Source organism: Ochotona curzoniae, unplaced genomic scaffold, assembly GCF_017591425.1.
Source record: "Ochotona curzoniae isolate NIBS_2020 unplaced genomic scaffold, NIBS_Ocur_1.0 contig_1, whole genome shotgun sequence".
Lineage (NCBI taxonomy): Eukaryota > Metazoa > Chordata > Mammalia > Lagomorpha > Ochotonidae > Ochotona > Ochotona curzoniae.
In genome coordinates this window covers 2,703,064-2,725,766 of record NW_024464918.1, presented here as the reverse complement: position 1 = coordinate 2,725,766, position 22,703 = coordinate 2,703,064, and the positions used below count along the sequence as shown (strand labels likewise).

At 45.0% G+C, this 22,703-nt stretch overlaps 1 long non-coding RNA gene and 1 other non-coding gene across 3 annotated transcripts; both read left to right on the top strand.

The window, feature by feature from the left end:
* Nucleotides 1-15,473: 15,473 nt before the first annotated feature.
* On the top strand, nt 15,474-20,602 carry LOC121154633. 2 transcript variants are annotated; one of them, XR_005883573.1, is made up of 6 exons: nt 15,474-15,531; nt 16,179-16,350; nt 16,435-16,439; nt 17,609-17,651; nt 18,325-18,392; nt 19,010-19,582. It is a non-coding gene; the product is annotated as an uncharacterized LOC121154633 (long non-coding RNA). The 2 variants fall into 2 exon arrangements; XR_005883590.1 differs by lacking the exon at nt 15,474-15,531 and adding an exon at nt 20,309-20,602 and having other exon boundaries at nt 15,553-16,350; nt 19,010-19,162.
* Nucleotides 18,055-18,254, top strand: LOC121154588. Its single transcript, XR_005883561.1, has one exon. It is a non-coding gene; the product is annotated as a small nucleolar RNA SNORA74 (small nucleolar RNA).
* Nucleotides 20,603-22,703: the final 2,101 nt, after the last annotated feature.

The following is a 22,703-nucleotide window of genomic DNA, read 5'->3' as shown; positions in this document are numbered from 1 at the left end:
CTCTGGCCCCATCTGGCCATCCCAGGAAGCTTTTGCCAGGGACATACCAACCCTTAAACTAGGCATTGTCTATGGGGAACACTCACAAGCAAGGAGCAGACCATGATGAAAACACAGTAGCTCTGAGAAGAGCAGCCAGCACAGCATGCATAGCAGAGACCCAGTGTTCACCATCTGTTTCTTCCCAGGGTGGGGGGTGGAGGTTAGGTCCTGCTCTATGAGATCCTGGCTGGACAGCACCCTAATCGGCAGACACCCAGTCAAGATGTCCCTGCATTGGAGGCTGGGGAGGCGGGGGCCCTAATGCAGAAGCCCCCAGGTGCCAACCAGCAGGAGCCGCTGCCTGTGCCTGCAGCCTCATTTCCTCGCTCCTGAGCCTGCGATGCCATCTGCTGCTCACTTCAGAAACTGGCCGAGGCCAGCTGTGCCACCAAGCCAAGCCTAGCGGGAAGGCACCTGAGTCAGAACCCATACTGATCTTTGGGGATAGAGAGAATGTTCTGTTTGCTGTCATCAGCCATTCTTCTTAGTTGATGGCTGCCTTCAGATTCTAGAGGCTTGGGGCAAAGGGCAGGGGTCAACTCTGCCCTTTATAAAAGTCCAGTGTCATCCCAAGGTTAAATTACCCACAGTCTACCTTTGAAGCATTATACCTTTCATACAAGCATCTTTTCTTTTCTTTCTTTCTTTCTTTCTTTCTTTCTTTCTTTCTTTCTTTCTTTCTTTCTTTCTTTCTTTCTTTCTTCCGATTTATTTATTTTTATTGGAAAGTCAGATATACAGAGAGGAGGAGAGACAGAGAGGAAGATCTTCCATCCGTCCGATGATTCACTCCCCAAGTGGCCACAATAGTCGGTGCTGAGCCAATCCGAAACCAGGAGCCAGGAACTTCTTCCCAGGTATCCCATACGAGTGCCAGGTCCCAATGCTTTAGGCCATCCTCGACTGCTTTCCCAGGCCACAAGCAGGGAGTTGGATGGGAAGTGAAGCTGCCAGGACTAGAACTGGCGCCCATATGGGATCCCAGTGCATTCAAGGCGAGGACGTTAGCTGCTAGGCCACGGCTCTGGGCCCAACAAACATTTTTTTTTTTTAAGAAAAAAGATTTATTTATTTTGAAAGTCATTACAGAGAGAAACATAGAGAGAAATCATCTATCCATTGGTTCATTCCCCCAAATAATTGCAATGAGCAGCACTGCTCCAGGCTGAAGCCAGGAGCAAGGAGCTCCATCTAGGTCTTCCAAGTGGGTGGCAGGGGTCCAAATCCTTCAGCCATCTTCTGAGGCTTTCACAGGTCACTAGCAGGGAACTGGATCAGAAGTGGAGCATCCAGGACCTAAACTGACATCCATATAGGAAGCTGGTATTGCAAGTGGTAGCTTTACCCCCATACCACAACTCTGACCCCAAAGCATTTGTTGTTGTTGTTGTTACAGGTTTAACTCAGAGTATTCCAATTTGAGTGAATCAGGAGAAAGAAATAACAAAGCCATTGAAAGGAAATTGGGCTTTGAAAAAGCAAGCGTACCACTGCAGAATTGAAATCGGGCCTCCAAATTCTTGGCACATGGAGGACTATGAGCATAACTATTGTAGGGACCACATGTTTGTTGATACTGTGGGAAACATGAATAGTCTGAGGGAATTTTCTGCAAGTCAGTAGTGGTAGCCAGTCTCCAGGATGACCTCCAGTGATCCTGACCTGTTGGTGTTTATGTAATGGTGGTCCCCTGCTGCAAGGTACCAGCTTTGTCTATGTGAACAATAGGATATGACAGAAGTGATCCTGTTCCAGGGTAAGTATTTAGTGCAGTATGTGAGACACTGATGGAAATGCCTCCATCCATAATGAAGTGCTGGGTTTGAGTCCTGGCTCCTATGCTTCCCTTCCAACTTCCTGGTAATGCACACCTTGGTAGCAGATGGCAGCCCGAGTACTTGGGTCCCCAAATAGGACACTCAGATTATATTCTGGGCTCCTGGTTTGGGCCTAGCTCAATCCTGGCTTTTTCAGGCATTTGGGTAGTGAACACATGGATAGAAGATCTGTCTCCCTCTTCCTCTGCCTTTCGAATTCAGTGGAAATAAATAATTTTTTAAAAGAGAGGTAATGATAAGCAGTTTCCATGATTAAGCTATGACTCTTTTTTTTTTAAGATTTATTTATTTTTATTGGAAAGGCAGATATACAGAAAGGAGGAGAGTCAGAGAGGAAGATCTTCCATCTGATGGTTCACTCCCCAAGCGGCTGCAGTGGCTGGAACTGAACCAAACCAAAACCAGGAACTTCTTCCAGGTCTCCCATGTGCCCATATGGGATCCTGGTGAATTCAAGGCGAGGACTTTAACTGCTATGCTATCGTGCTGGGCCCACTATGGCTTTCTTGAAGGCCACTTTCTCTCGGTCTTTCCCATTACTCAGTCTGGGGGAGGCCAGGTAACATGTTGTGACAAGCCCTACAGAGAGGCTCACGTGGGAAGAAATGAGGTCTCTGGCAACAGCCATGTGCATCATCTGCAGACCCAATCAAGGCTTCAGTAACCCGAAACCCCCATGAAAGACAGAACCATCACGGCTCAGCAGCTCTCAGACCTCACCCCATGAAAACTGAGTGAGATAAATGTGTGCTGTTTCAATGGCTTGACGTTTGAGATCATCTGTTTTAAAGCAACATAACAGCCCTGTCATGTGATATGATTACATCATGGCATATCCCTGCCCTCTGTCAGCTTATTTATTTTCAAGATTAGTGTCTGGATTCCAGCCCCTCAACCAACCTCTCCAACCTTTTCCCTTACCACTCTGCCTCCTCCCCAGTCAGCCTCAGCCTTGGTTTACTCCTCCTCAGACCTTAATTGACTTTTCTCTCTGCTGGAACTCTTTCCACCCACCCACTCCCAAGTCCCTGCATGGTCACATTCTAATCTTCTTTGGGTTTTTATTCAAATGTCACCTTCAGTATTACCTTCCTTGACCTCCTCCATCCCTTAAATTGCAGTTCTACCCTCTTACTATTATATTCCCATTTTTATCCTCAGTCCTTATGATTATCTAGCATGTATACTAAAATATTTGACATATGTATCTTGTAATGCCTATGTTCCCTCACCAGAATATAAGCTCCAGGAAAAATTCAAGCTCCAAGAACTTGTGTACTTGTTTCAATCACTGTTCTCGTCCCAAAACCTGGAGTAGTGTTAAGCTCTTGGCAGAAGTACAGTATATATTTGATTGACTGGGAACAAATGAATATAATGAAGCTGGTACTGTGGTAGAGCAAGTCAAGCTGCTGCTTGCAATGCTGACATCTCACACTGGAGCACTAGTTCAAGTCCTGCTATTCTGATTCCAATCTGGATCCCTCTTAACATGCCTGGGAGGATAGAAATGACCCAAGAACTTGAGCCCCTACCATGCCTGTGGAAGACTAGCATGCATTTACAGGTTCATGGTTTTCACCTGGCCCAGAACTGTGGGTTGCAGTTAGAAATATGGGGAGTGAAGCAGCAGATGAAACATCTTTCTCTCTGACATGCTCTCAAAAAATAAATCTTTTAAAAATGAATGTAATAACTTACCAGTGATAGTATCACTTCTTGGCCCCATTTCATACCTCATGTATCATGTATTATATTCCAGAAGATCACCTGTATAATACATACTAAAGTAGTACAAGGTAGTGCAGAGAGAACAGACCCATAAATAAGATTTGGCTGTATTGCTTGTTGTCTCACTGTGTGACTATGAGCCAGACTGTGACTACCTAGGCCTCTGTTTTACTCATTTATAAAGTGGGAATAGGTGGCGATTTCTCATCCCTGGATACTGGGACATTTGGAAAGTCCGTGTGGCTTCCCCCTTTGTCTCTGCCCTACCACCAGAAACAAGAAGAAATAGCAATTTTGGAAACAATGAGTTCACCCAATTTCCCCTAAACCTCAATCCTTCCCACCCTGATTAATAATACACTATAAAAAAATAAAATCCTTTTAAAAATAAAGTGGGAATAATGGGCACTGGAGCCATGGCTAAACCTCTGCCTGCAGTGCTGCATCCCATATGGACACCAGTTCATATCCCAGCTGCTCCACTTCTGAGTAGTCCCCTGCTAACAGCCTGAGAAAGCAGCACAGGATGGCTTAAGTCCTTGGGCCCTTGGACTCACATGGGAGACCTGGAAGAAGCTCCTGGCTGCCAGCTTCGGATTGCCTCAGCTTCAGTGTTGCCGCTATTTGGAGAGTGAACCAGCAGATGGAAGATCTCTCCCTCTCTCTCTCCTTTTGTCTCTGTAACTCTGCCTTAAAAAAAAATAATAAATAAATAAAGAAACAATAAAAAAAAAAAACCTTAAAACTAACTAAACCAGGAATAATGTAGCTTTCCTGTCCCATCATAGCATACTTGTGAGGGTCAAATTAAATAATTACACTATAACATTTAAGAAAATTTAACCCATGACATAAATGTTTTCTAAAATTTGTTCCAAAGATCATTTGTCCCCGGATATGCTATGAAAAGGGAAGGAGAGAGAGAGCTCAAAGAAGCTCTGTAAATGTAGGTTCAAATATGTTGACCTTTGTGGACATTCCAGTTCATGCAATCTGGTCATTTATATTATCAGACTATATTGTTATCTTAGACCAAGAAGGAATGCTAAAGTTCTTGAAACAAAAATCCCAGTGGAGTGGGCAATGAGAGCCGGCAGCTGAAACAGTAATGAGAAGAAGAGAAAAAAAGGAAAATGGGGAGGTATAAAAGAGAAGGGAAGAAAATGAGAACAAGGGAAACAAGAAGCAAGAAGAAAGTAAAATGGTGTCAAGAGAGAAAAGGACAAGCAACATAAGAAGCAAGGCAACTTGAAATCTGTGCTGGGGGTGGGAGGTGGGAATCCCCGGCTCGCAATGCTGCTGCTGGGAAGGTAGGCCTGCTTGGTCTTTTGAGTGATGTCTCTGCCAGTTGCCACAGTTGGAGCTCAGGCTTCCTTTTCTCCTCCAAGGAACCTCTGATCCAAGAGATTTCTGCTTTAACCAGGGAGGAGGAACTGGGTAAACCAAATCAGCAGCTTCTTGCTAAGCGTCCTTACGAAGCGCCTAAAATGGCAGCTGTCATCTCTCCCTTTCCTTCAGAGCAAGGAGCCTCGTTGGCAGCATTCATCTCCCAGGGCACGCCTGCCTGGAAAAAGGAATAGAAACAGCAATTTCTGCTGCAAGGATTAACAGGTGCTGCTAAATGGGACAGGAAGAGGCAGTCGAGCTCATGCTTGACCTCCAGGAGGTCCCGGGCCTGGCCCAAATAGCTACTCTTCGAAAAGGAGATTTTGTAGCTCTCCGTGGCAGCCACTTTCATTTCCAGCTCTCATAGTGAGGAACGCCTTTGTTCTATCCCCTTTAGTTCTTTTTCCTAGGATTTCATTTTTTGTTGTCATTTTCTTACCCTAGAAGAAGGGTATGATCTGACTGTCAGAAGTTGTAGGCATAATGAATGTAACCAATATAGTAACAACCCATCTCCTAGGACGTATGTGTAATTGGTAAGTATCATTTGAGAAATCATATTTTCTCCTGGCGGCATGACCAAGTGGCTAAAGTCCTCGCCTTGAACATGCCAGGATCCCATATGAGCGCAGGTTCTAATCTCAGCAGCTCCACTTCCCTTCCAGCTCCCTACTTGTGGCCTCGGAAAGCAGTCGAGGACGGCCCAAAGCTTTTGGACGGGGCACCACGTGGGAGACCCGGAAAGAAGTTCCTGGCTCCTGGTTTCAGATCGGCTCAGCACTGGCTGTTGCACTTACTTGGGGAGTGAATCATTGGTTTGGATGGAAGATCTTCCTCCCTGTCTTTCCTCCTCTCTGAATATCTGACTTTGCAATAAAAAATAAATAAATCTTTTTTAAAAAATCACATTTTCTGAGTTTTTTTCAAAAATTTATTTATTTGGCCCGGTGCGGTAGCCTAGTGGCTAAAATCCTCACTTTGCGTCACCAGGATGCCATATGTTTGCCAGTTCATGTCCTAGATGCTCCACTTCCCAATCACTACCTGTAGCCTGGAAAAGCAGTTGAATGGCCAAAAATCTTGGGATCCTGCACCCATGTGGGAGCCCCAGAAGAGACTCCTAGTACATGGCTTCAGATCGACTTCGCTCCAGCCATTGCAGCCACTTGGGGAGTGAACCAGGAGACAGAGGGTCTTTCTGTTTGTATCACCTTCTCTCTGTATATCTGCCTTTACAACAAAAACAAATAAATATTTTAAATTTTTATTTATTTATTTGAAAGGCAGAGTTAATGACAGTAGAGAGAGTTAATAACAGTGAGAAAGACAGATCGAGATCATCCATTTGCTAGCTCACTCCCCAAATGCCCTGGCTGAAGAGGAGCCTGGCACTCCTTCAGGTCTCCCAGTGTGCAACATGGGCCAAAGCACTTTGCTGCCTTACTAGGAGCACTAGTGGGGAGACGGATCAGAAGTAGAGCCACCAGGACTTCAATCAGTGGCATTCACATAAGATGCTGGGGTAGCAGGGGGCATCCAAACACACCAAACCACAATGCTGGCCCCAATGAAACCATATTTCAATCACCTGGGAGACTTAAGTTCGTTTGTTTGTTTGTTTTAAGTTTTAAGGTTTTATTTATTTAACACAGAGAGAGTATTCCACCCACTGGCTCACTCCCTAGATGTCAGCCAGAAACTAAATTGTGGCAGGAATCTAGTTAGTTGAGTCATCGCCACTACCTCCCACGGCTGCATTAGCAGGAAGCTAGAGTCAAGAACTGGAACCACGTATCAAACCTGGGCACAGTAATGTGGGACATGGGCATCTTACCCAGTGCCTTACCCAGTGCCATGGCTGTGGCAACCATTTGGGGAATGAACCACCGGATGTAAGATTTGTCTCCCTCTCTCTGTCTTACCTTCTCTCTGTAACTCCACTTTTCAAACAAAAGTAAAATAAATCTTAAAAATAAAATTTAAAAGGCTAAAATTTAGTTTAAAGAATCAAGGAACAAGAGAGAAGAATGAGAGGCAGCAAGACAAGAAAACTCAGCACAAACAAGTAAGATAAAAATAACCTCTCACCACTGTCCTTTTAAAATTACTTTCTATATTTGAACTTTAAGTGACAAGTGAAATCTCCTCTGTAATTTCCCATGTGTTCAGTTTAATGAATTTCCGGCAAATGGTTCCAGTAGTGGAGGGCCAAATTGGACATTGTGGGGGTGGGGTTGGTGAGAAAATGAGGGGTATGGAAATAGACTAACAAATTGAGTCTAGCAGCCAAACGAAGGGGTGATTGGAGGCATGTGAGCAGAGAGCCAAATCCTGGAACTTGCCCAACTCCAAGGACTGCAAGTTGGTCTTACTTTAGCTGATGTCACTATGATGCTCCTCATGCTACATGAGCCAAGACTCATAGGCTGCCTTGCTACCATTCTTTTTTTTTTTTTTTTTTTAAAGATTTTATTTTTATTATTTTTTCATTGGAAAGGCGGATATACAGAGAGGAGAGACAGAGAGGAAGATCTTCCATCCGATGATTCACTCCCCAAGTGAGCGCAACGGGCCGATACTATGCCGATCCGAAGCCAGGAGCCTCTTCCGGGTCTCCCACGCGGGTGCAGGGTCCCAAAGCTTTGGGCCGTCCTCGACTGCTTTCCCAGGCCACAAGCAGGGAGCTGGAAGGGAAGCGGGGCTGCCGGGATTAGAACCGGCGCCCATATGGGATCCCGGGCGTGCAAGGCGAGGACTTAACCACTTGCGCCACCGCGCCGGGCCCTTGCTACCATTCTTTATTCCACATTGCCTCTTATCCAAATAGCTTTATTTGTTTATATTAGAGGGCATTACATTAACAATTTAAGTTTGAGCATTCTGAAATGGGACCACCTTAGTGGTTCAGCAGGTTAAGCCATTGGTTTGGACACCACACCCCATATTGCAGTATTGGTTCAAATGCTGATTGCTCTGTTTCTGATTAAGCTCTCTGCTAATATCGCTGGAGTATTTGCCAACCACATGGCAGAGCTGAATGAAGCTCCTGGCTTCAGCCTGACCCAGCTCCACTATTACATCCATCTGGAAATGAAACAATAGATGAAAGTTCTCCCTCTTCCGACCCATCACTCTGCCTTTCAAATATATAAACCTTGAAAAATAAAAATAAGTGGACTTGGCACAATTGCTCAATGGCTAAATCCTCACCTTGCAACTGCCAAGAACCCATACAGGCACCAGTTTGTGCCTCAGCTGCTCCACTTCCCACCCAGCTTCCTGCTTATGGTCTGGGAAAGCAATGGAGGATAGCCCAGGGCTTTGGGAGGGATTCTGCACCTGTATGGGAGACCTGAAAGAAGATCCTGGCTCCAGGCTTCAGATTGTCTCAGCTCCAGCCATTGCAGCCACTTAGGGAGTGAACAAGCAGATTCTGTCTGATCTCTTTCTCTCTGTAAATATGATCTAAGTAATAATAAACAGGGCCCAGCTCGATAGCATAGTGTTAAGGTCCTCGCCTTGAACGCCCCAGGATCCCATATGGGCACCGGTTCTGATCCCGGGAGCTCCACTTCCCTTCCAGCTTCCTGCCTGTAACCTAGCAAAGCAGTCAAGGACGACCCAAAGATTTGGGACCCTGCACCCACATGGGAGAATCAGAAAGAAGTTTCTGGCTCCTGGCTTCGAATCAGCATAGCATCGGCCGTTGCGCTCACTTGGGGAGTGAATCATCGGACGGAAGATGTTCCTCTCTGTCTCTCCTCCTCTCTGTACATCTGCCTTTCCAATAACAATAAATAAATCTTTAAAAAATAAATAATAAACAAATCTTTAAAAAAATAAGTGAGCATCCAGAGAATAGCGTCTCTGGTTCTTTGGGGTCTCTCATGCCTTCTACCTAGCAGATGCACTCTAGATGTTAATCTGAGCCATGATGGATGGGAGTGGGGCAAGGACAGCCTGGTTTTTGTTCTGTCCCTTTCCAGCAGCTTGTGCTGCTCACTCTTGGGCCTAAAGCTTTTCACAGGTTTATGCTGGGGCTCTGAAAGGCCACGTGACCCAGAACAATATTAAGTCCTTGCTCATCCTTAAGATTTGCAATGACCATGCAGCCTGCAATTAAAAGCAAAGGTGCAGATTTTTTAGACTCCCAAGAATGATTTTTATTTTTGTTTTAATAGCTTTATTGGGTGATAATTCACATTTTTCATATCCTGTAATTCATCCATTTAAAGTGTACAATTCAATGTTTTTTAGTATTTTCATAGATGTGTATAACCATCACCATAGAGTATTTTAGAACACTGTAATCAACTCAAAACGAAACTTACACAGATCAGGTTAAGCTGTCGCCTGCAATGCTATCATCCCATATATGACCAGTTTGTATTCCGCATACTCCACTCTCAATCCAGCTCCCAGATAAGAGCCTGGAAAAACAGCAACAGGTTGCCCAAGAGTTAGGGCCTCTGTCATCCATGTGTGAAGCTTAGATGAATCTTCTGGCTCCTGGCTTCAGCCTGGTTCAGTTTTGGGTCATTGTAGTCACCTGATAAGTGAAGCAACAGAGAGATCTCTTTCTCTGCCTCTCTGACCTTCAAGTAAATAAATCATAAAAAAATAAAAGAACTTCCACCAGTGGGAGTCAGGCATGGTATTTAAGACACTGCTTGGAACATTAGCATATTAGACTGATACCTCAACTCTGCTTTCAATTCAGCTTCCTACTAATGTATGCCCTGGGGGGCAACAGAAATGGCTCCAGTTCTGGAGTCCTTACCACATGGGAGAACTAGACTGAATTCTTGGCTCCTAATTCTGACTAAGCTTTGTCTGTTGCAAGCATTTCACAAAAGAATCAACGAAGGGAAGATCTCTTCCTGCCCTCCCCCATTCAAATAAATAAGTAAAACCTGACACTGAGTACTTTATAAAGAAAATAAGTTAATACATGTTGCAGTTGTGGAGCTTCAAGAATATGATACCAAGAAGAGGAAAAGGGCCCGGTGCGATAGCCTAGTGGTTAAAGTCTTTGCATGGCACATGCTGGGATCCCATATAGGCACCAGTTTGTAACCTGGCTATTCCATTTCCCATTCAGCTCCCTGCTTGTGGCCTGGGAAAGCAGTTAACAACGGTCCAAAGCTTTGGAACTCTGTGTCTGCATGGGAAACCTGAAAGAAGCTCCTGGCTCCTGGCTTCTGATCGGCTCAGCTCTGGTTGTTGTGGTCACTTGGGGAATGAATCATCGAACGGAAGATCTTCCTCTCTGTCTCTCCTACTCTCTGTATATCTGACTTATGAGTAAAAATAAACAAAACTTAAAAAAAAAAGGACAAATAAAAACAAATGGGCTCAACGCAGTGGCTCTACTGGCTAATCATCATTCTTGCAAGCATTGGGATCCCATATGGACACCAGTTAATGTCCTGGCTACTCCACTTCCAACCTGGTTCCCTGCTTATGGCATGGGAAAGCAGCAGAGGATGGCTTAAGTCCTTGGGACCCTGCACCCATATGGGAGATCCAGAAGAAGCTCCTGGTTCCTGGCTTCAGATTGGCTCAGCTCTGGCCATTGCAACCACTTGGGGAGTGAATCAGCAGATGGAAGATCTTTTGCTCTGTCTCTCCTTCATTCTGTAAATCTGACTTTCCAATAAAATTAAAAAAAAAAAGTTGCATTGGGATGAGAGATATCATCTTCCCAAATAGTGGCCTAGCCCACTGCACCACAGCACTTGCACCTGCATTAATTCCTTCCGAGGGTAAGACCCCACTGGACCAGTCATCTCCAATTAGGCTCTATCTCTTAAAGATGTCACTACCTAAATACTGATACCCTGCAGGCCAAACCTGGACCTTTGGGGGCAAACCACATCCCAATCTTGGAACAAAAGAACCATCCTTAGTGGCTGGCTGTTTGAAGTTAACATTTGCAAGATTCGTCCACATTGTAGCATGAATCAGTACTTCCTTCCTTTTTGTGACCTAATAATATTCCATTACATAGGGCCCGGCAGCGTGGCCTAGTGGCTAAAATCCTCGCCTTGAACGCCCCAGGATCCCATATGGCACCGGTTCTGATCCCCGTGGCTCCGCTTCCCTTCCAGCTCCCTGCTTGTGGCCTGGGAAGGCAGTCGAAGACGGCTCAAGGCTTTGGGACCCTGTACCCGTGTGGGATACCCGGAAGAAGTTCCTGGATCCTGGCTTCGGAGGCCGTTGCAGTCACTTTGGGAGTGAATCATCGGATCGGAAGATCTTCGTCTCTGTCTCTCTTCCTCTCTGTATATCTGACTTTCCAATAAATAAATAAATCTTTAAAAAAAATATTCCATTACATAAATATTCCACAGTTTGCACATTTTGTATAAACATTAATTAGTAAAACATTAATTATTCAATTATTTTTAAAACCTTTTGGTTGTTCTGAATCACACTACTCTAAAAACTCATGTATAAATTTTTGTGTGGACGTATTTTCATTTCTTGTGGGTGTATAGCTAGGACTGGATTTGGTATATAAAAATAACTCTAGGTTGCAAGGCTGGCACCATGGCTCAATATGCTAATCCTCTACCTAAAAACATTGGAATCCCACTCGGGAGCCATTTTGTGTTTTGGCTGTTCCAGTTCCCATCCATCTTTCTGCTTTTGGCCTGGAAAAGGGCAGAGAATGGCCCAGGTCCCTGAGCCCCTGCAACCACGTGCAAGACATAGGAGAAGCTCCTGGCTCCTGGTTTTTCACATCAGCTCAGCTCCAGCCACTGTGGCCATTCGGACAGAGATCCTTCTTTCTATAAATCTCCACTTCAAATTAAACCTCAAATAAATATTGGGTGTTGTTGTTGTTTTGGAAAGTCAGATATACAGAGAGGAGGAGAGACAGAGACGAAGATCTTCTGATCCGATGATTCGCTCCCCAAGTGAGCGCAACAGCCTGAGTTGTGCCAATCTGAAGCCAGGAGCCAGAAGCTTCTTCCAGGTCTCCCACGTGGGTGCAGGGTCCCAAAGCTTTGGGCCGTCCTCAACTGCTTTCCCAGGCCACAGGCAGGGAGCTGGATGAGAAGCAGGACTGCTGGGATTAGAACCGGTGCCCATATGGGATCCCAGTGCATGCAAGGCAAGGACTTTAGCCACTAGGCCACCACTCAGGGCTCCAAATAATCTTTAAAAAAAAAAAAAAAAGAGTTATAGGTTTTATCACTTGAGAAGCTACCAGACTGTCTTCCAAAGCATCTGTAGCATTTTATATTCTCTTAAGCAGAATATGAGGGTTCCAGTTTCTCCATGTCCTTGCCAATCCAGCTGTGCTTTTGAGAAATAAGGACAATTGCAGAGCCTTATGTAACCCATGGGTAGCTATGACACAGCAGCCAGAGGACCAAGGTGTGGAGGAGCAGCAATCTCCCCCATACCAGAAGCCTTTGGGGTCAGCCTTGGAGAATCACAGCCTGAATCTCCAGGGTAGGCTTGCTACCTCCTGCCTCATGTACAAGGATGGAGTATTTGTCATTCTTTCCCACTAGATGTCAGCTTTAGGCAGACAGGCCTGTCTATTGCTCTGATTTTATCTGCAGCACCTGAACAGTGCAGCACATGATAGATGCTCAGTAAATGTTGATTGACTGATTAGTTGACTGCTTGCACTGCTGATTACATTTCTCTACTGGTGGCTCTTACTCAGGAAGAAATAAAATGCAGCGGAAAAGGCACAAAGCAGGTAGGCCAGAAGGAAGGGATAGAAGGAGGAGAAGGAAAAATGCAGCTTGGGGACCTGGTGTTACTGGGGGCCTAAATTTTTAGTGATGAGGTCAAACTCAGAGCTAACAGACTGCCCTAATCCTTTACCTTCTGCCAGGCTGCATTCTTCTCCCCTGTCCCCAGAAATGCTTTTAATTTCTGTTATCATTTCTAACAATGTTGCCTTTGTAAGAATTAGAAACAAAAAGTAGAAAAACTAATTAATATTACACATTAGAAACCATACAAATTGTGCTACAGTATCCCATACGGACATCAGTTCCTCTCAGCTGCTCCACTCCCAATCAACCTCCCTGTGCTAATGAATCTTAGAGAGCCATGGAATATGGTTCAAGCCTTGGGCCCTGCACTTATGTGGGAGACCCAGAGGAGGCTCCTGACTCCTGGCTTTGTATTGGCACAGCTCTGGCCATTGTGGTCACTTGGCGAGTGAATCAGCGGATGGAAGATCTTCGTCTCTGTCTCTCCTCCTCTCTGCATATCTGACTTACCAATTTTTAAAAATCTTTAAAAATAAAAATCTTATAAAAAATCAATATACAAAGATTAATTTTCAGAGGACTAGTGAAATGGCTCTTCAGGCCAACTCTCTGCCTGCAAGTACTGGGACCCCATGTAGGTGCTGGTTCATGTCCCAGCTATTGTATTTCCCATTCAGCTCTCTGTAAATGCCCTGGAAAAGCAGCATAGGTTGGCTCAGGTCCTTGGGATCCTGTATCTGTGTGGGAGATGCAGAAGAAATCCCTGGATTCAGATCAGCTCAGTTCCAGTCATGTGGTCATTTGGGGAGTGAACCAGTGGATGGAAGATCTTTCTTTCTTTCTTTATGATTAAAATAAATAAATCTTAAAATAAAAAGGTTTTTTTTTTTCTTTCATTCACTTTATTTGAAAGGGAGAGAGGGAGATTAAAACTTTCCATCAGCTGATTCACTTCCTTAAATCCCTGCAAAAGACAGGGCTGAGTTAGGACCAAACCAGGTCCAGGGTACAATCTGGGTGTCCCACGTGGGTGGCAGGGACCGAAGGTGTTTGAATCACTGTGTCTTACCTCCCAGGGTGCACGTGAGCAGGGAGCAGAATTGCAAGTAGATAAGCAGACACAAATCGGGCACTCTGATGCAGAGTGTGGTGCCCCAAGCAGGTGTTAACTGCTAGGTCAAATATCCACCCTCAAAATGAATTAAAAAGTTAAAAGGTTAGAGGTCAAGAAGTTTGTAAGATTTAATGTTTTCCAATAGGAAAAGAAGAAATCATTAGGCCTATAGCTAAAACAGGTAGCTAGATTTTTGACAGAACTGAGTTCCTCCTTAATCCTAATGGCTGGCCTTGCTTCCACACAGGTCCTGCCCGCCACCTGGCCTGACCTGTGGATTCAGTGGTCCTCAGGTTACTGGCTCCTCCCCACAGCCTCTGGCCCTCCTACCTCCCGCCACTCAATTATTCCGCCCCCCACCCCCCACATTGCACAGGCACACCCCTCATCTGCCCTCCTCTTGAGTCCTCAGGGTAACTCTGTCTTCTCCAGTTTGGAAGGAAAAAAGACAGAATACATGAGGTACTACTGCAATTTCTCCTGTGCTCGGTTTGATGGCTCTCAGAACCCTCCTGTAGGTACACACGGTGACAGCCAGATGGGGCATTGATTGTGGCGGCAGTCTGCTGTTAATCAAAAAGATAAACCCTGCTTATCCGCAAAGCAGAGTGGTGGCCCCCAGCCCGGCCCGGCTTGATCACAGGACCGTTTAAATTACTGTTTTTATGAAAGCCTTTTCTCAACCGGAATCTGAGTCCAGCTCCATCCAAACTGGGGAGGACCCGTGCTGTTTTCTCCTCGGCTGACCCTGTGGCTCTATAGCCTTGTAGGGTTATCCCCTGTAAGTCCATTAGGGATTCTGAAGACAGGACTGCGAGGGTCAGGGCTAGCACAGAAAGCACTTCATTCCCCTCCGTTATCAAACGGCTAAAGAGACAGATAATAAACCCTGTTGGCAGATGCCAAGAGCAGATTCCCAGGGGCCCACTAGCAAATAAATGGCACCAGGTGCAATAGATGAAAAGAGTCCAAAGATGTCGGGGGAAGGATCCGGGGAATTACACAATGGATTTATAAATGACTGGACCCCAGCTTCTACTATCTATTCCGCAAGGCAGAATTTTAGTGTTAATCTCGGCATTCTGGTACTTGGGTCTCTCCAACAGCTCAGCTAGGGATAATAGGCAGAGCTCTGGAGACGAAGGCCAGCAATGACTAGCCTAATCCACTCGAAAATCTTCCAGGGCGACGGAAGACTCCAATCAAGCTAACCGCGTGACCACGCTGCTGCAGAAAGCCAGCGAAAGCTGCTCCCGCGCGACTAGCGCAAAACCGCAGGGCCTACAGTGAGAGAATGGCGCCCCTTGTCGGAGGAGACGCTGGTGCGGGCCGGGGGGAGGCCTGGCCCAGCTCCGACACGCGAGATTGGCTCCGTACGTTTCGATACCCAGCGCTCCTAGTCTATAAAACCTAAAGCGGCAATCCAAGCAGATGCGGCCTCAGTTCCGAGATCCACCCTTTCTCTCCTCAGAACAAATCCCACAACGCCTACGCTCGCCTCACCCCTTCTCGCTCGCCGTCCTCTAGCCCGGCCTTTCCGGGGCGGGGCTCAACGGTCCCGCCCTAAGCCCCGCCCAGCGCCCGCCCCGGGGCGGAGTTCCGTCGGCTGCGGACCGGCCTTTCCGTTTGCGAACTCGGGCGGCGAAGGTTCTTCTCGCGGAGCTCCGGACACGTGGTGGTGAGGAGTCCTCGGGCGAGAAGCGGTGTCGGGAGGTTTCTGCCAGGGTCTGGGACCCGACTGGGCTTCTTGGCCTCGGTCTGGAGGGATGTGGAGCAGGCGGCGGGAAATCGTGGCTCGGGTTTCTACCCCCAGGAAGCTTCCTAGAACCGGATCCCAAGAGGATCTCGCCCTCCAGGCGCAGGGTCCCGCACTTGTGAGGAGCACGTGTGCGGGCGGAACTGGACAAATCCGGTCAAGGCGATTCTCTGAAAGGGGCAGGCAATATTGAGAATGATTTTTAAACCCGAATGAGACGGTTTCCTTGGTTTTCCTGACACTTTGGGTGGGATTAGGAGCAAATTTGAGGATGGTTAGAAAATACCTGGATTCAGAGGATCTGAATAAGGCAAACTGCAGGAATTTTGTCTGCATTCTTGCGAACAAATTGATTATTGCTTTGAATCAGTAGTTGAGGTTCCCAGCAGCAGCAGCTTGATTGCTTCCAAATTCCCTTACACTGCTACTGCACTCGTTTCTTAAGGATTGGTTTTGTTCCGGAAGAGGTCCCATTTGTAACGTCCAACTTTCACTACCCCTTGCTCTCTCAGGTTAAGTTTTTCTCTACTCTTTGGTCATTTTTTTCCTGAATTTCCTTTCTGTCCCAGATGCTGCCCTGTGGCAAGCCTATGAACCACACTATGGAAAAGTACTATTACGAACACCTTCAAGAGCCAGCTTTACTGTAAAGCAAGTTAAGCCGTACTGGGGGTTATGAAATCCAAATGGGAGCGCCAGCTAATTCCTCCGGGGCAGCACAGGGAGCTGCCTGCCAAGTATGTAATAGGCTCGGCTTCCACGTGGTAAGGCCAGCCTAGGCTCCCCCGGAGAAGTGTGGGAAGTGAGACAACAGACATGAAGTAGAGAGGGTAGGTTACTAGCCCAGTGTGGTTTAGACACAGTGATGAGTAGCAACAAAGTGAAAATCCAGCTAACCCAGCATGAGGTGTATGGTATCTGCTGTGGTTCCGTGGCTCAGGACTCAAAGAAGGATGAGTTTTTGGAGGGGCACAGCGACACAGTCCAGTTGAGTGCAACAGCTTTGGCCCTGGACCTAGGCTGCTCGCCACCCAGGTTTGCCAGGTTTACTAGGCAAGTGTTAAACTAAGACAAGCAACCAATATCCAACTGGCATTCTAGGCCTGGTTCATACCATCTATACCAGTTTTCCATTATGGCTAGCTATTCTTTAACATTAAGAGCTTGACTTCGGTTAGAATAGAAATCTAGACGTCTATGATAAATTAAGCATGTTGGTTAGACCTTGGATACCAGGACTAACTCTGATCCTAGCCATTTTTGCCTCAGTCGGCAAGTTCTGAGACCTTCGTAGTGACTGTTTTTGAATGCTGACTATCCAAGGAGAGATGCCTCTTGCAGTTTTAAGCAGAAGACTTGAGACAACTTGATGATTTCACAGGAGGAAGTACTGTGAGTGTTCAGGAAAGGAATTGGTTATGAAAGCTACTTTTGTTCCACCACGGGGCTTTTTCTTAGATTCAACTGAAAGTTGAGTGCAGATGCTAGTTGTGAATACTTTTAGCATGGAGCTTGGAGAGTGGTTATCTTTTTTGGTATTCACCGCCAGGAGAAAGAAAACAAAATATATCCTGAAGATGTAGCAACTATGGTGACAGCATTTTGTTTCTGTCTCTAGATTGAGACCCGAGGAACTGCTTTGTCTGAACCCTGCAATCCATAGGCAGTGACCATGTTTGTCTGCTTTAGGATTTATTAGGACAAAGCAACAGATTTTCAATAGCCAGGCCAAAGTTGGAAATTAGAAACTCCATCTGAGATTCCCATGTGGGTAGCAGGTGCCTGGTATTTGCCCCTGCACTGCTGAATCATACTGATTAAATTCACAGCACATACATTACCAGAACTTGGTGAAACACTTGTATTTTGTACGAGTTTAGAAATATTAAATGCATTGCTATTAACTTTTTGATTCCCTCTGTTTTGATAACTGAAGCTCATTGGCTGCTATTCATTTCTAGGATAGTTTAAAGGAAGAGAATGCTCCATCCTCTGAAAGAGAAAATAGTGGCTGGTGAACAGTCTGCATGTGGAGTTAACTGGTAAGTGTCCCTGTTTGTTCCCCAATGGACTACTAACTGTGCCAGGCTTGCTAGTTGTTAACTACCATCAGCAAAGCTCACCTGTGCTTGAAACTGCAACTACTGTAGCCTCTGGGCAGTAGTTGGGTGGGATTTTGATGGTATGTATGAAGGCATGACTAGTTACGCTTCCACCTGAGGAATTGCAGCAAGATTATGTTAACCAAAACATTGAGGGACTTGCATCCCTGTGAAAGCATGGGAATGAGATACCGTCTATTGCTTCCTAAAACAATCATTGCTTCCCTTTCTGATTTACAATCGGCGTGTATCTGTTACTGATTGATACCTGTGTGTGCGCGCGCATTCTACACCTGAGGTATCTGAATCGGTGGGGGCGGGTGAGAAAGCTGTTTCTGGATAATCCAGTGGTTGTCAGCTATCCAGGCTTGTGTGATGCCTGGGATGGTGTTACACTGCTGGAAGAGCAAGCACTGGCTCCACTGAGGTTTGGCGCCCTGCACCGTTTTGGTGCTGGGGTCAAGAACTCTGAGCAGTGTTTTGCACCTCTGAGAGTGGAATGACTCCTCCTGTGGAGTTAGTCCTAGTCTGGGTGCAAACAGTTGGTTTCTGTTAAAATGGGGTCCTGTCCAGGTACAGGGCAGCTTGTCATTCCTTACCTTGTTGAATCTAGATGCCATCTCCTGAATGAGAAACCAGTACCTACTACCACCTCAGTTGACAGTCCGTGGTGACATCAGAGTAAGTAATATACATTGTCCTAAAAATCCCAATTAGATTTAGAGAAAACGGTGAAGAATCTAAAGACCAGTCCTCATTTTGTGCAATGGCCAGCTCATCAGTATGCTGAACAGCCCGTGCAAAAACTTCAAGTTAAACAGGCTGGAATTGGCCTGTAGGGTCTTACTGAGACCCATTCTAGAAATTCAGGCCTTGAGATCTACACATTTAAGATTAACATATCTGAAAAATTCTATATGCTGTCAGGGTATTTGCCTTATATCATTCCACTCCTGTTTTAGAGAACTATGATGATTGTAGTAAGTCATTCAGTAATATAGACCCTTTTGGCTTGGGCTTTCTCGATGGCTCTTCACTGTTACTGTGCTTTAAGGGATCCTTAGCTTGCAACCTCAGAACCAGGTAGGGAGGTATAGGAGTGTTTGCTAAGCATAGGGGGAATGTTGGCAAGTCATACATAATCTATGGGGTTTTCAATCTGGAGTCTAGTACCTCTGAGGATACAGGTTATCTTACTAAGTGATGTTAATTTTGTAAGAAAATTTATTTCCTGGTGAGATTAAATAGAACATTGCAAAATAACTTTTTTTTCCTATTACCCTTTCACTATACTGCAGGGGAACTGGAATTGGATGGCCAAGACAGCTGGTGTAAATATTTAAGGGCCTAAGCTGCCTTAAGTGGCAGTTAATAACCAAAACTACCACTCTTAATTGCTTCAGCCAAGTTTCAGGTTCCAGTCCTGAACCATATTAAGAGGAAACTATAAGGTAAGTAGGGAACCACAGTTAAAATGCTATCCCTTGCTCCTATTCGCATTTCATTTCACTTTTTTTGGAGATTAAAAGGAAAGGTGCTTTTTAAATGTTTTTTACCTTTGACATTTTGAATTATGTCTGATTTCAATTAAGAAAATAAAACCCTGAGGGAAAAAATCCACAGGCCCCAAAGGAACACCCAAAGGTGGTAAACACCTAGGAGATCACACAAGGAAAACAGCTTGCTCAGAGCAGCTAATTGAACATAAAGAGCAGGGAAAATGCCTCCTTGGAATCTTGATGCTTAATTAGAGCTTTATGAACAGCTACATTAAATGGACTTTTAAGCATACTCCTGGAAAAGTTTCACTAAATTAACTACAATATGTCAAAAGCATTTCTTTTTAGCAGCATTTTTCTTTAATCCTATATTTAAGAGCACGTTCAGCAAAATGGCTTACAGTGTCATGTTTGTCAATTTAACCTGAGGCATGACGTGGGAATTCCTGTCTCATCTTTGGCCTTTGGGTGCAATAATCTAATTAAGGATGACTTATAGCTCCTTAGGAAATGTTATATGGAATGAGCATCAGTAGAGGTTATTTTTATTTGAAATGTAGAAGCAGAGACAGAAGAACGTAAACCCCTGTTTCATGCCTAAGTGGTTGTAGTACACCTGGAATTGGATCATCGAGTATTTGAACCATCATTCACTGCCTCCTAGGTTGCTTGTTAATCTGAGACACAACAGGGCCATGAACCTACGCACTACAGTATTGGATATTGGGATCTGTGTCCATTCTTATTTCATAAATGCACAGATACCATGGTTCCTTATGCCCAGTCTTCCCTGATAACTAGTATCTCAACAACATTGATGTCTTAATTGATTTCCTTTGTTTTACAAAGTATCCTTTCATGTATATCATACAGTCTTGTTTCAGGTTCTTGGCTGTTGCATCTTCCTAAATTTCTTCTTAGATATTTTTCTTGGATAGGCAAATTTACAAAGAGGGAGAGATGGATTTCCATTGGTAGGTTCACTCCCCAAAATGGCTGCAACCACCAGAACTGAGCCCATCCAAAGCCAGGAGCTTCTTTGGGGTCTCCCATGCAAGTGCGAGACCCCAAGCCCTGGGACATGTTCTGCTTTCCCAGGCCACAAGGAGAGAACTGGATGTGAAGTGCCCATATGGGATCCCGGTGCATGCAAGGTGAGGATTTGGCCCCTAGGCCCTATTAAATGCAGGGCTGTGATGCAGGGGTTTCACCTGCTCCGCTTCCAATACACCTCCTAGATGATGTGCCACAGGAAGTAGCAGAGGGGCTCATAATGAAAATAGCTAAATTTGCAGCAATTCTGACAGTACAGCATTTATTTGAGATTTCCAGGAAAACAATTGTATAAATCAAGATCTGTATGTAAAAAATTAAATCTGGGAAATAAATGAAGAAAATGTGTGGGGTTTTTTTTTTTGTCTGTTTGTATAATGTATTTGTCATCTAAGTTGAAAACAAAATCGGTAGTCTGATAGGACTGTAGAGAAAAATATCCTAAGCAATACCAGGGGGTGGGCATTGTGGCCTATCACTAAAGCTCATGGAGAATCATTGTCCCTTAAATCCTGATTGCTCAGTTTCTCATCCACTTCCTTTTGGGAATAAACTTATGTGGGTTTTTTTTTTTTTTTTTGAGATTTATTTTTATTGGGAAGTCAGATATACAGAGAGAAAGACCTTCTGTCCAATGATTCACTGCAGAGTTGTGTCGATCCAAAGCCAGAAGCTTCTTTGGGGTCTCCCATGAGGCTGCAAGGTTCCAAGGCTTTAGGCCATCCTTCCCTGCTTTCCCAGGCCACAAGCAGGGAGCTGGATGAAAAGTGGAATAGCTGGTACATAACTGGCACCCTTATGGGATCCCAGCACGTGCAAGGTAAGGACTTTAGCCACTAGCCTACTGTGCCAGGCCAATACTTTGTATTCTTACAACAGGCACCTGTAGATTTGTAGCATTTTATTTTCATCCGGCTAAGAATTCTCACCTACGCAGCTGAGCTTCTCAAAGGTCAAAAAGAAAGCAAGTAATCAGTACGTAAAGATTTTCAAACAAAACAATTTTTAAAAATTAAAAAAGAAAGCAAGCTATAGTTTTCAACAACGTGTGACTCCCCCACTTGCATATATGTTAGAGCCCCAGCTTGTTGTCTACAGCTGGGCCTTAGGGAAGTTATTTGGACAGGTTGATTTAGCCACATTAATGAAGCCTCTGCCTACCATGTGACCCTGCCTCTGCATTCCATATTAATTGCTGTCATCACCTGCCAGGCAGATGTTACCCATCTGACCCTGGAAAGCTTGGGGATGACAGATCTTTTTTCTCTGCTCTTTTCAGTCCCCAGATAACCACAACAGCTGTGGCTGGGATGGCAAAAAGAGCTTAGAACAATGTTCTGTCTTTAAATAGACCTTAAGAAAGGCATCAAATCTGTTCCAGAACTCTGCTTGAGACAAAGTAACAGGATATTCAACTTTTTTCTGTTAAGACTAGTGAGGTTTAGTCTTTCAGTGCTAGGGTAATGGTATATTTGCCCAAAGACTGTGAGTAATGCATTTTCAGCTCTATTTGTGGTCATTGGGAATTTCTGAGCTTTATTCACACAGCAAGTGTTTGGCACATAGTCTCAAATGCCAGTTGACTGTTTTAGCATTAGAGGACCAAAGTGCCACTAGGAGAGACATTTACAAAGAGAAGGAAGGCAGATTGTTGAGGTCTGCAGTGGATGTGGGGGACACGAAGGCGTGAACAGTATTGTTCCATTGCAGGTAGGGCCACAAGGAACTTCCCGCTGTTTGACAGGGCCTGGCGGATGTCTCTAAAACCACCTGCATGCAGTTCCACCTTCCTTTGCATGGACACTGGACCACCCTCAGAACTCCAAGCCATTCAGGCATTATTTGCTGCTGTGAAGTTGGCTTTTTTACTCAATGTGAGCTTGTCCCGTGGGACAGCATTGCTAAACAGATCTTAAATCCTGAATTAGAGAAGTTTTAATATTTCTTGACTGCACAGCCACCAGATGCATTAGAGCCATTTTCAGACATTCATGTTTCTGTGTCTGGACTGAGGTTTCTGTCTCCCAGAGGGCTAGAACCCATTTCGTCTAAGGAGTGAGTACATCTAGCTGGTATTGTGGCATAGCCACCACCTGTACTGTTGGCATTCCATTTGGGCTCCCTTTTGTTTCCAAGCTGATCCAGATACTATCCAGTTCCCTGCTAATGTGCTTGGAAAAGAGTGAACCATCTGTGTTCTGTGTAACTCAGCCTTTCAAATATAACTCGAGAATAATAGAATTGGGTTGGACTCCGACTAGCTTTCTAATGGGAAGATACAAGATAGCAAATTTTATCATTCCAAAGCTTGCACTACTATGAGCTCATGTGTGCTCTTCAAGAGAGCCCCAGCTTATAGGAAATCAAATGGATATATGTTATCAGGTTGCAGTTCTGCTCTTCACAATGGCTATTGTTAAAAATTTATGTGGAAGAATTA